Source organism: Drosophila kikkawai, chromosome 2L (genome assembly GCF_030179895.1).
Source record: "Drosophila kikkawai strain 14028-0561.14 chromosome 2L, DkikHiC1v2, whole genome shotgun sequence".
Taxonomy (NCBI): Eukaryota; Metazoa; Arthropoda; class Insecta; order Diptera; family Drosophilidae; genus Drosophila; species Drosophila kikkawai.
Genome location: NC_091728.1, coordinates 27,896,185 through 27,908,194, shown reverse-complemented (window position 1 = coordinate 27,908,194; position 12,010 = coordinate 27,896,185). Strand labels below are relative to the sequence as shown.

The window sequence follows — 12,010 nt, the reverse complement described above, 5'->3', positions numbered from 1 at the left end:
GCGCAGTCGCGACTGCGTGACACAAGCAGGGAGCGACCTGCATTCCGCCAGCACCCCGCGCTTCACGGAGACAGCCAACGCGGACTCTGGACAGGCGCGGCAGGTGTATTCCCGAAAGATTGACACCGGGCCTGGAGCGGCATCAACTCCTGCGCCGCCGCCAGTATGCGACCTAACCCTACATTGGGGAATTCTTGAGGTGTCGGACGCAGAGCTGCCGCCCACATTCGACGGCACCCGTCCCTGGCCGGAGTTTCAACGCCTGCTGGACGACATGGCCGAGGAGTACCATTGGTCAGAATGGAAGAAGTGCAAGAAATTGTACACGAGTCTTTGGGGGCGTGCCCAGCGTTTTCACGCCACCCTCCCCGAAGCCACCCTCCACTCGTTTGAGCCCATAGCGGCTGATATGCGCCAGTATTTCACGGTCAGTAAGCATGCCGGCTATCACACTTTTCACAATCGCGTGCAGGGACCCCGAGAGTCACTCGAGGACTTCGCCAAGGAGCTGGAACGCCTGGATAGATGCGTGTTAGGCGAGTTGCCGGCTGCGACTTACAACAGCATCATAGTGCAGCGCTTCATCGACGGGATCCGAGGGCCCGGATATCAGGTCCCAATCATCAGCAGCAATCCGCACTCGCTGACGGATGCTCTCGATATGGCCTGCCGCATCGACGCACAGTGTCGACGACGCGCAGCCGCTGCCGTTATGACCGTCGCCGCCGTGGACCCCGACGATCCCGTCGGCGCACCCCGGAGAAGAAAGCGAGGCTCCCGACGAAATAACGAGTCGGGCCTGGACTCCTCCAGGAATTCCGTGTCGCCCTAGGGAAACTAGCTGCCGTCAGCCTCTCGGGGCGGAGGTTGACAGCCAACACCGACTGCCCCAGTGTGCTCACTCCCCCCATTCCTCACCTCCAGCTCGCCCTCAATCCCGGATTACTGGAGCGGGTCCCCACCCCTGCGACCCTACGCCACACGCCGAGATCGTCTCTGGACCACCGCCCTTCGCAAATAGTGCGATCCGAACTGCCGCCGCCGCCGAGTCTTACGGGACCACACCGCCGCCGCCTGCAGAAGGAGAGGAATTGGACGTGCACCCAGTGGAACGGTGCTGGATTCAGTCTCCGCCCGCCCAAGCTACGTATACCTGTCGTGCCGTGGGTGGTCCTCACTTACACTGCTTAATCTTTTTACAGAACAGCCTTTACGCCTGATCATCGACACCGGGGCCGCCGTCTGCCTACTAAATGATAGGGATCTGCAAAAACGATCTGAAAGACCTTAAGTTGCGGTTTCCGTGGGGATATCTTCCGCTATATGCCCCAAATACACAGCAGCGAAATTTGCTTTATGCGACTGCACCCACCAGTATCCTGCCATATAGCGACACCCACTTAACAGTTCGATGCACGTCTGAAGAATAGCTGTCGTTGGCCCTGTTAGCACGTGGAACGCGGTCCCAATTACCGCCCAAGGTCTTACGAGGAAGCGCCTTGGTGGACACCTCCAGCAACACCAGCACCTTGTATCTGGTGAATCTCAGCGCACAGGAATACCTGCTACCCGCGCGAAAGATAGTGGGACAAGTGGAACCGGTAGAGCTGCTCGTAACTGCCTCTGACCCGGAGGTATACGAAGCCACCACGTCCCCCGATGCAGAAGTGGCCTCGGATTTGCCCATCTACCTTCATTCTAAGTGGACGGCATTGGTGGACCGCTTCCATAGAGTGTTTGCGCAAAGCGATGACGCACAGTAGCGCCTTTTCTCATTTAGCGTTGCAAAAATCATATCTTTGAACCAAATAAGGTAATTGAATAATTTAAACGGCACTAGACAGGTAATTGTCGTAAAATGTATATATGTATTGCATAATGTACCACGCCCACAAATTCGCCTTTTTAAAGGGTACCAAAATGAAAAATTAGGTTTTTTCAATGAAAACAATTTTTTTAAATATTTTTTTACATGAAATATTATCGTAGTTGGTCCGACAGTTAGGCCGATAAGCGCACCCAATCAGCATTTTTGCAGTCTTTTGCAACTTATATTTAATTTCTACAAATATTGTATATTCCATATAACTATAAGCAGGATGTTTACATACAAAGCTTGACTTCAATTTTTTGTTCACATACAAGTTAACTACAAACGAATTCGCAAACGAATTCACAAATGAAGTTGACCCGCGCATCCGGCCTTGCACAAGCCAATAAAAGTGCAAGGGCAACTTCCCGGCTTAGGTCGATAGCACCCAGTAAGTGCTGACCGCAGCATCTGCCCCACTTCCCGGTGCAGCAAAGACAAGTGCAAAGCTCCGACGTCGGCAGAGGCAGCGACTAAGTTAGGGGCATAAATACACCATTTTGTTCAATAAAACCGGACCAAGTGTCCGAAGTAATATATATTTTTTTAAATAAACTACCCGTGAGTTTATAACTGGCGCCCAACGTTTAAGGGTCCTGTCCGCGGAAATATCCTTGGTATCGAATCGAAGTAAAACTTATAAGTGAACCCCATAGGCTGCCCGGTTTCCACTGATCCGAAAAAATAAGTCTCGAATCTCCAAAAACCACCTGCAAGTGCACCACATAGGCTGCACTGGTAACACCGCGAGAGCGCTCCAAAGGAAAGAAAAACGCTGCTGGATAACCCGGCAAAGAAGAGAACTCACTTACATCAGCCTGAAGGCGATCGCCACAGACAACTGGACGGGAGTGTAAGGAGAAAAGTACCCCAGTAGCAGAAAGCAAAAAGAAAGACTACCAACTGACCGGTTCAGGATGTATTTTATTTTACTGTAAGCTAACTCCCAGAAACAAACACACACAAAAATTAATTATAACAAAAAATTAAAAATTTTACAAGAAAACAAAGCTAAAAAGCTCATTAAACAAACATTAAAAACAATATAACTTTAAGACTACGTATTTTACACAACAAATCTACACATCTCTACACATACAAAAAAAAATCCCAACAAAAACACACACAATGTCTAACCCAAATAGTTTAATCAGGCCCGCTTTGCTAAAAAATAACGGAGTAAAAGCTCCTGAAGTAAATCAAGTCCCAGCAAATATAGGCAATATGCAGGCCCAAATACAAAAAATAGTGGAGAGAATTTTAAATCAAAGATTAAACTCAGATACAGTGCCTCTACTTGATCAGACATATAATGCTAATCAAAATAATATTAGTGAATTTGACAGAGTCCCAGACATAGTGAAAAGCCTCAGGGAATTTTCTGGCCAAACAGGTGAATTTAGCTCATGGAGAAAAAGTGTAGAAAGAATAATAAAAATATATTCATTAACAGAAGGGTCCCCCAGATATTATGGAATTCTTAATGTCATTAGAAACAAAATAGTAGGTAATGCAGATTCTGTTTTAGAATCATACAACACCCCACTTAACTGGACAGCAATTTCCAAATGTCTTACAGCCCACTACGCGGATAAACGAGACGTTACAACTTTAGAATATCAGATGACTTCATTAGTACAGGGTAATCAAACCACTGCAGACTTCTACCAACAGGTCTATACACATTTGTCACTTATCCTGAATAAAATTTCATGCATGGAAATGGGAAGGGAATCAATTGATCTTTTCGCCAAATCTTACAGAGACAAGGCACTCGATACATTTATTAGAGGTCTTAACAGCGACCTACCCAGATTGCTAGGTACAAATAAGCCAGCAGATCTTCCATCTGCCCTCCAACTATGCGAAAGACTAGAAAATCAAAAATTCAGAACGAACTATGCGAACAATAGTCAAAGTAATTCAAGGAAATTTGACGGACCTACTAGAGGACCAGCCTTACCAAAAAAATTCGTACAACAGCCTTTCAATACAGCTAGACAAACATTCATTCCACAATTAGCTCATGTTCCACAGACTTCAAATACGACCCCCTATTTTTCAAGGCAGTAAATGCAATTTGCTGGACAGAACCAACAATATGCTGGTTACCCAACATTACAACCACCACGTCCATTGGCTCCAAAGCCACAGCCTAAGCCAGAACCTATGGATATAGATAAAAGTTTACAGACAAGACAAGTCAACTATATGAACAGACCGAATAATGGAATGCAGGGTAAACGACCCCCACCTCAAATGACAAGCGGACTGGTAGACAAAAGACAGAGAAACTTCCACCTAAACACCGACCCAGAACCGACTACAGAAAATTCTGACCAATTGACGGAAACTGACGAGACAGCAGTCGCTGAATATTACGCAGAAGTTTCAGATTTCGAACAAGAAACAGACGATACTGAATACACTGGCCTTCATTTTTTAGAGTAGGAGCCTCTTCATTACCCTACTTCCAATGTAAAACTGGTGATGGAGAGATGATACAAATTTTAATAGATACTGGATCTAATAAAAATTATATCCAACCACGATTAGTAAAAAATCAAGAATCAAAAATCTTTTCATGTAAACTCCGTAGCAGGAGCCTTACATATCACACACCATACAATTGCCAATCCATTTGACTTAAAAGATACATTTGTTAAATTCTTTTTACTAACTTCACTAGAAACTTTCGATGCTATTATAGGAAACGACATACTTCGCGAAATCAATGCTCAAATTAACATACAGGAAGGTTACATTTCAATTAAAAACAAACTTCGAATTAAAATAAAACAAAAAACTTCAGCTGAAGTCAACAAACTAAATATTCGAGTAGATCATACAACGGAAATACAAAAGAAAAATTTAAAAATTATTTGCTCTAGATTTCCTAATTTTTTCGGCGACCCGGACGAAAAATTGACATACACTACCAAAGTAGAAGCCACTATAAGAAGTACAAACGAAAGTCCAATTTACTCAAGGCACTATCCATACCCAGAAGCACTTAGACCAGAAGTTGAGAAACAAATTCAAGAGCTTCTCGAAAACGGTGTAATCCGACCTTCAAGGTCTTCATATAATTCTCCCATATGGATCGTACCGAAAAAAATGGATGCCTCCGGACAGAAAAAACATAGAATGGTAATTGACTTTAGGAAACTTAACTTGGTGACTATTCCAGACAGATACCCTATACCAGACATTAACAACGTACTGGCACAACTCGGACAAAATAAATATTTTTCTGTTTTAGACCTTAAAAGTGGATTTCATCAAATCCCTCTCAGACAATCGGACATCGAAAAAACAGCATTTTCAGTAAATCAAGGCAAATATGAGTTTACCAGGCTTCCGTTTGGACTCAAAAATGCCCCTTCAATTTTTCTAAGAGCTTTAGACGATATTCTCAGGGAACATATAGGAATTAGGTGTTTCGTCTACATCGACGACATTATTATTTTCAGCAAAAACGAAGAAACCCATCTTAAAGACATAGAAATCATTTTTAAAATTCTGGAAGACGCAAATATGAGAATTCAGTTAGATAAATGCGAATTTTTTAAGAAAGAAGTTGAATTTTTAGGATTTTTAGTAGCAGATACCGGAATAAAGAAAAACCCCGAAAAGGTGAGAGCAATCGTCGAATTCCTCGAACCAAAGACGTTGAAAGATCTTCGTTCCTTATTAGGACTGTCAGGGTTTTACCGTCGCTTCATTAATGATTATGCAAAGTTGGCAAAGCCCCTTACAGCCCTTTTAAGAGGGGAAGAGGGCCGAGGCCGAATTTCCAAAAATGCCTCAAGCAAAACATTGATCGATCTTGATGAAGACGCAAGGGAAGCATTTAGTAAATTAAAACAAACTCTCGCTTCCGAAGAGGTAATGTTATCATATCCAAATTACACTAAGGAATTTCAATTAACTACCGATGCCTCCGATTACGCTATTGGTGCCGTATTGGCCCAAGAAGACAAACCTATCATGTTTATTTCAAGGACCTTAAGTAAGGCAGAAGAAAGCTATGCTCCGAACAAAAAAGAGATGCTAGCCATAATTTGGTCTATACAGACTCTTAGAAATTTCCTCTACGGTCCGACTAAAGTAAAAATATTTACTGACCATGAATCTCTCACACACCCAACTAACCCTAAAATCCGTAACGATCAGATGAAGAGATGGAAAGCAATCTTAGAGGAGTACAATCATGAACTGTTACACAAACCAGGCAAGGCAAACGTTGTAGCCGAGTAGGCCTCCCATTCAAATTCGAGGGGAAGTAAACACATTAACAGGAACTATTCACAGCAGTTTCAGTTCTCCTGATAGATTGATATCAATGGCAGAAGAACCAGTAAATGTTTTTAAAAATCAAATATTACTCTTTTTAGGTAAATATAAATTTGAACTTATTTTTCCCACATACCATAGACACACTATTACTGAACCAATATTTGATTCTGAAATCTTATTAAAAATTTGAAAAGATAGGCTCAATCCGTCTGTCATTAACGGAATTTATACCGACGAAAAAACTTTAGGTCAACTACAAGAAATCTATCCACAATTCAATAATTATAAAACCAGATTTTCATGCAAGATAGTTAAAGTTTTAAAAGAGGAAACCGACCAAGAAAAAGCCATTATAACAGAACATAGAAGAGCACATCGAAATTGGAAGGAGAACAAACAACAACTGCTTAGCAAAATTTACTTTCCACAGATGAGGGCTAAAATAATTAAAATTGTAAAAGAATGCCAAATTTGCAAAGAACAGAAGTACGAAAGACATCCCAACAAACCAGAATTACAAAAAACGCCTTTACCACAATATCCAGGACAAATTATTCACATAGATATTTACCTTACATGCAAACAAGTCGTTCTGACTGCAATAGACAAATTCTCAAAATTTGCACAGGCTAGGATAGTCAAATCTCGAGCAACTCAAGACATAAAAGAACCTTTAAAAGAATTATTAATACATTTTGGTATCCCAGAAATGATAGTAATAGACAATGAGAAATCACTCAGTTCAGCTCCAGTAATGTGAACGTTACAAGATTAATTCAACATAGAAGTTTACAAAACACCCCCCTATAACAGTTCAGCAAATGGCCAAATTGAACGTTTTCATTCAACATTATCAGAAATTATTAGGTGTCATAAAGCTGAAAAATTACACGCTTCTTTAAAAGATCTTATTGAAAGATCAGTTGTCAGATATAATTATTCTATACACTCAACCACTAATAGAAAGCCAGTTGACTTATTTTTTGGAAGAAAAGTTGCACAAAACCCTTACCTACAGCAGGCAGAGAAGAGGAAAATTACAGAAAGAATTAAAATCACTCAAGAAAAAGATTTAGCATTCCATAATAAAAGCAGAGACCAAATAAAAAAATATTCGCCAGGAGATGAGATATTCGTTCAAAATAATAAAATATTAGGTACCAAACGATCCGCCAGATTTAAAAAAGAAATTGTAAAAGAAGACAGAAACACACAGTACTAACAGAAAGTGAAAGAATTGTTCATAAACAACTTATTCGAAATTAAATCACATTTACAGAACCCTTTTCACTGTGTGCGCTGCTGACGTGCAAATAACTGACTACACGAAATCCAATATCGTTACTCTGACTACCGGACTGGCAAAGGTTTATCGGGAACCTTCAGATTAATCCATATCATTGATTTAGAAAAATATGATATGCTCCGACCTCCAAATCGCTGCATCCGGTGCTCCACTTGTTGCGCTGCTGCAGGCTGACGAGGTAGTCCTTGGACCAACCGTCCCAAAACTGCTGCTTGAGAGCGGACAGCATTCGCCACCGCCTCAAGTACTCGCATCCGGCCTTGCTGGAGGTTACGCCTGTGTCGGACTCTTGCGGCAGCGAAAGAAGAGCCTGGCCGATCAGCAGGTGTCCTGGTGTCAGCGCCTCTCCATCGTTGGGATCGTTGCCAGGCGATGCGATTGGTCGAGAATTGAGCAGCGCCTCTACCTCGACCAGGTGGGTGCTCAACTCGTCGGCCGTTAGCTTGGCGTTGCCGACCCCTCTCAGCAGTCGATGTTTGGCGGACTTGACGCCTGCCTTCCACAGTCCTCCGAAGTGTGGTGACCTCGGCGGTATGAAATACCACTCGACACCTCTCTGAGCCGCGTACCCTCTCAGCTGATCCTCGCTGTGGTGAAACGCTGCGTTCAGCTCCTGCAGCACGTTGCTCGCTCCTACGAAATTCGTGGCGTTGTCGCTGTACACCTTCTTCGGCAGCCCTCTCCTCCCGACGAACTTTTTAAAAACAGAGAAAAAACTGTCAGTAGATAGGTCTATCACAAGCTCAAGGTGAACAGCCTTTGACGAGAAACACACGAAGACGGCCACATAAGTCTTAATCGGGGGTTTACCGCGGATCTTCAATGATACATAAAATGGACCGCAGAAGTCTACCCCACAAACCAAAACGGGGCGAGCCATTTTGACCCTATCGGCGGGTAAATTACCCATTATCTGGTCCATTAGCACTGGTTTGTACCAGAGAACGTCAAGGGTGTCACTTTTTGGCACCCGAATCACACTTATAAGTTTGGAGTGCTTGTCGCACTCACAAACAACAAGAATAGAATAACACACCCAAACGCACAAATCGCTTTGGGTGTTTCGGGTCTTTGCATTTCGTCACTCACTCAAACAGTATGTGAGATTCTATTTCACCAGACACTCAAAAATGTTGCGCAGATAAGTGAACTGCACAATGCACTCAAAGCAAAAAAGCTCAAAAAATTGACCAAAAGCAACGGTAGATCACGAAATAATAATTATAAGCATTTGTTATTTTTATAATGACTTTCTTAAAAACATTAAAATTAAATACGCGCTTTTTTTAAACACGGCTTTTTGTTCTCTCCATTTCGCTCACTCCTTTTGCTTTAGCATACTGATCGGCGTCAACTCATGTATACATGCAGAAAAGAGCACGAAATCGTTTTGCGAGTGTGCGTATGAGCATGGCCGAAAATGTCAGTGCAAGGCAACACACCTTATTTAAGAGTGCCGATCACACTCTAAGTGCCAAAAACGCACAAATGATTCGGGTACACTTATTGTTTGGGTGTACCCTTGCCGTTCTCTGGTTTGTACCTAAAACAGTATACGCAGCTACGGACAATTTTAGTGCATGCTCCTCGAGCATTGATAAGCCATATCTGCTGTCTCAAGAGCGATACCAAAACCTTGACACCAGCATGGTAATGAGTCCGATGTAAGTTGCGAAGATACAACGAAACAAATTCTGACTTCGATGGCAGTAACAACGGAAAATTGGCATCATACGGAATTGGCGCGTTTAATAATCTTCCCCCAACCCGAATTAGTTGAAACTTCACACCATCTATTTCGCTGGAGTGTATGAAAGGATTTAGACGTTGTAGATGTGGACTTTAACTTTCAGATTTCTCTATTATAACATATTCTGACTCGAATTCAACTCTTTGCAAGACTTGGACCATCCTAAGAAACGACAGCTTCAGTTCATTGGCCGAAATAACAACATCGCGTTGACGCTTCTTCCCTTGAATAAATCGATTTACGTATGCCATGATCCGCATTAATTTATTAAATGACGAACATCGTCCAACAAGTTCAATAAAGACATTCGGTTGGTTTTTTGTGACGGAACATACTGCTACGCTTTTTTTATTCTTGGACAACTGTAACTCCTGTGATACCTCAACCTGATGAAAACTAGACCACTCGTCTGGATTTCGCAGTAAGAATTCAGGTCCATTTTCCCATAGAGTACGCTTCAAACCCTCTATATCTGTTCCACGTGACACTAAGTCAGCCGGATTCTCTTCTGTAGGCACATGACGCCAGACTATATTCTCTGAGAGTTCTTGGATTTCAGCAACTCTATTCGCGACAAATGTTGCTAAAGTAGATAGATCCCTCTTTAACCAGTATAGAGTGACTAAGGACCAAAAATTAACGCTCTCCAACTCTATCTTGTGTAGCAAAGGAGATACTTGAGTTCATAGCTTGGCCAGCAAATGCGCTGCACATAATTCGAGCCTTGGAATTGATTTGGTTTTTGGCGGGGACACTCGTGACTTAGCGGTTAGCAGTCTTGATAAGCTTTTTGTCCCAGCCACCGTGCGAACATAAATGCAACAGCAGTAGGCGTGGCTCGATGCGTCAGCAAATCCGTGGATTTGAACAGCGTCATAGGCCGACAGACAGATATATCGAGAAATGGATATCTTGTCAATCTCTGATAAATTCTGCTTAAATTCGTTCCAACTTGTATGCAATTTCATGGGAAATGATTCATCCCAATCTAGTTTTTGTCGCCAAAGCTCCTGAAGCAAGATTTTTGCTCTTGTGATCAACGGACACAATAGCCCCAAGGGGTCAAACAAACGAGCTGTGACGGACAAAATGTTGCGTTTCGTGGGAGGTAAGGATTGAAACGAATCCTCCAAACTATAATGAAATGCATCATTCTGAGGGTTCCACCTCATTCCAAGCGTCTTAACGGACTCAGAGGTGTTAAATATAAGTGATTTTTCTGGTCCCTGGTTAGTTACACAGGTACACAGCCAAAAATTTCCACGAACCATTTCAAGTTTTCCATGATATTTGGGTGCTCCTGAGTAAAAGTCCCATACAAACTTATTTTCCATCACCTACAGGTTCCGCGGTATACCTAAGAATACAAAAAACCGATGTTTGCCGACATTTTGAATTACGTGGCCTATATAATTGGATTTACCTTTATTATTTTCGGTAGGACCTACTCTCCATACATCACGGTACTACTAAAAAATAGTCCCAATCGTGGACCATTGCCCATGTCTTTGGAATTCGACGCCAAAGTTGAAACTCCCAAAATTTTCAACATTTCTGTGATGAAAAAACAATTCTCAGAATTAAATCTTATATGGAACTAATTTTAAATATTCATTGAATCTATTGTTCATTGTATTCTTTAATTTCGGTTTAAAGCGTTTTCATGAGGACATTTAATTGAATTTATTAAACGAATAAAACCGCTTTTTTGGTTTGATTATCTACTACTATTTTCTGTCAAAATTCAAATAAGTCAAGGCAACCTATAGAATGGTAGTAAATATGTATCTTTTTATACCCTTGCAGGGTATTATAATTTCAGTCAGAAGTTTGCAACGCAGTGAAGGAGACGTTTCCGACCCTATAAAGTATATATATTCTTGATCAGCATCAACAGCCGAGTCGATCTAGCCATGTCCGTCTGTCCGTCTGTCCGTTTCTACGCAAACTAGTCCCTCAGTTTTAAAGCTATCTGAATGAAACTTTGCATATAGTCTTCTATATACTCTCACTGCTATATATGTCGGAATGGGCCGGATCGGACGACTATATCATATAGCTGCCATACAAATGTTCGATAAATTTTTGGAAAAAAAATTATAACTTGGCTGTTTTTCAATATTATTCCACCATTTTTGGGATATAGCCTTTTTTTATTATTCCAGAATTTTGGTAAAAATTTTATGAAAATCTGACCACTATATCTTATAGCTGCCATAGGAACGATCGGGAAATTAATCGAAAAAAATTATAACTTCGTTGTTTTTCAACGTATTTTATTCTACTTTGACACATGAGCTTCTGGTATTATTTCAAAATTTTGGTATAAATTTTATGAAAATCGGACGACTATATCTTATAGCTGCCATAGGAACGATAGGGAAAGTAATAGAAAAAATTATAACTTCGTTGTTTTTTAACGTATTTTCATCTACGAGATATGAGCTTTAATTATTATTATAGATATTTGGTATAAATTTTATAAAAATCGGACAACTATATCTTATAGCTGTCATAGAAGCGATCGGTAAATGTATAAAATATATAAAGCTGGGAATGTAAAACTGTAACTGTCAAACTGTAAACATAATAAGTATAGGTAAAATTTAATGAAACTCTGTTTAGTGTCTGTTTTCGGCATTATAATTTATAATATAAATATGAAAACCAATCTGCAAGGGTATACAAGCTTCGGCGTGCCGAAGTTAGCTTCCTTTCTTGTTATATATAATATAAATTTAGATTTTTTACTCGCATTCTATAGGTTGCCTTGACTTATTTGAAT

The 12,010-nt window shown here is 41.3% G+C and overlaps 1 protein-coding gene across 1 annotated transcript in view; it reads left to right on the top strand.

Moving 5' to 3' along the window:
- Window positions 1–12,010, top strand: part of TpnC4 (Troponin C TpnC4) — an 87,461-nt gene that overhangs the window by 56,899 nt on the left and 18,552 nt on the right. The gene's annotated exons all lie outside the window — the stretch shown is intronic.